Source organism: Ursus arctos, unplaced genomic scaffold (genome assembly GCF_023065955.2).
Source record: "Ursus arctos isolate Adak ecotype North America unplaced genomic scaffold, UrsArc2.0 scaffold_1, whole genome shotgun sequence".
NCBI classification, from domain to species: domain Eukaryota; kingdom Metazoa; phylum Chordata; class Mammalia; order Carnivora; family Ursidae; genus Ursus; species Ursus arctos.
In genome coordinates this window covers 104,037,355-104,039,566 of record NW_026622763.1, presented here as the reverse complement: position 1 = coordinate 104,039,566, position 2,212 = coordinate 104,037,355, and the positions used below count along the sequence as shown (strand labels likewise).

General features: G+C 46.5%; 1 pseudogene; it reads right to left on the bottom strand.

Moving 5' to 3' along the window:
* Positions 1 to 1,288: 1,288 nt before the first annotated feature.
* Positions 1,289 to 1,687, bottom strand: LOC113247920 (60S ribosomal protein L23-like; annotated as a pseudogene).
* Positions 1,688 to 2,212: the final 525 nt, after the last annotated feature.

The window sequence follows — 2,212 nt, the reverse complement described above, 5'->3', positions numbered from 1 at the left end:
GGATCCTAAGACACTGAAGGAGAGCCACGTGCCAGAACGTGGCAAACACAGGAAACACAGTTAACACAGGAAGGAGAGAAACAGGAAAAAAAAATAACAATGATTATTTACGGAATGAGATGGTGTAAAATGTAGATGGGTTGCTTATCTGATTTTTCTAACTTATCAGTTATTTTTGGAATATATTTTAAAAGATGGGGGAAGGAAAAGAAAGAAAGAAAAGTCCTTTAGAAGCCTGATTAATATCCTTGGAGAGTTTCGGGAACCAATGCTATGTTCATTGAACAAGGACAGGCTGCTGTGAAAGCAATCAATCCGACAAACGGTTCTTGGAAATTAAAAACAATAAACAACAAAAACTGCTAATACCGAAACAAGAACCTCAGCAGAAGGATTGCATAATGAAACAGACATCACTGAAAGGCAAGTCCGTGTTCCAGAACACAGGACACAGAGCCAGCTTACAGAGAGGTAATGTTATGATAAAGGTGCTGAAAGAGATTCACGAGCCTGTCATTGGCAGTTACGGGGAGGGGAGGACTTTCATAACCCACTTTAGATGGTCCCTAATGGTTTTTTTGAAGATTTTATTTATTTATTCAGAGAGAGAGAGAGTGAGCAAAAGCAGGGGGAGCAGCAGAGGGAGAAGCAGGCTCCCCACTGAGCAAGGACTCCGATGCAGGACTCGATCCCAGGACCCTGAGATCATGACCTGAGCCGAAGGCTGACGCTTCACCCACTGAGCCACCCAGGCATCCCTAGAGGCTCCCCAATTTTTAAAATTAGTTTTAAAAAGAATTGTTGCGTTGTTATTTGAATGACCTACAAAGGGCAGGTGATAGCTTGTCATTTTAGAAAAGCCATAAGCCTACCTCTGCATGACAGGAGCCCGTCTGTGAGAGTCACATGGGTGTGTTTCGAGCACGCCGCCATGGTCAAAGGATGTCCACCAGCACGTGAGCAGCTCTCTTCTCTAAGGGAGGGGATTTTAGTCTGCATCTGCTTCAGTAAATATCATTATTTTGGGGGGGGAGCAAATACTTTTTTTGAAGATTTATTTATTTTTTTAGAGAAAGTGTGCATGCAAGCGGGGGAGGGACAGAGAGAGAGGGAGAGAGAGACTCTCAAGCAGACTCTGTGCTGAGCACGGAGCCCGACGTGGGGCTCAATCTCAGGACCCTGAGATCCTGGCCAGAGCCAAAATCAAGAGTTGGGTGCTCAACGGACTGAGCCACGCAGGCGCCCCACAAATAATTTTTAATTTTTTTTTTTTAGCAAGTGCACCAAATTATCCTGCCCTCCTGCCAGCACTGGGTGCAATCCTGGGCCCCAAGTCTGCACACTCCTTTGCAACTAGTCCCGGATAGCAGAGCCTTTCACCTTTTTGTTTACTATGACCCTTGCATTGTCTTCAAATAGGAGACATACCAGCTTTTCTCCAGTCTGACTTTCGTGGGTGAATTCCCATTGCTGGATGTGCCTTCTTTCCGAGATCCATGGCCACCACTGTGTCACCCACTCCAGCAACAGGAAGTCTGTTCAGTCGTCCCTTGATCCCGTCCACAGAGATGATAGACAGATTCTTGGCTCCTGTGCTGTCAGCACAGTTGATCACAGCTCCTACCGGAAGACCCCGGGAAATCCGGAATTTCACACCGAAGAGGCCACCACATCCTTGCTTTGACATCTGGAACCTGCAACAGGACAGAACGGACATCATTCTTAAAGTAAACTCTAAGTTTCCAGCTTGCAGGTGACCGGCTATGGTACACGCGGTCAGAGATGGCTCATTTCTGGAGCAGGGCTCATCCATGAGTGCTGAGTGCGGGCTTTTGAGTTGGGAGCTGACTGAGCTGAGGGACCTGGAGAAGGCACACCAGAGGAAGCTTGGTTGGGAGGCCTTGTGTCCCTTGTGCCAGCTGGGAGGAGAGCCCATTGCAGGGTTCCGCTTCATCAGTAACCGCAGCTCGTGCATGAGCCAGGGCTAACTGTCTGGGTTTTATCATGATTTATATTGCCTGTCATCTCTTTGCCCTTTATGACTCTCAGTTTCTAAAGAGTTACCAGCTATGTTATTGCTGTGTAACAAACCACCCCAAAACTTATTGGCTTAAAAAAGCAATCATGTGTTACTTCCTTTTCTTTTTAGAGATTTATTTATTTATTTTAAAGAAAGAGAGAGAGAGAGCGCACGCACCTGAGAGGGAGGGGC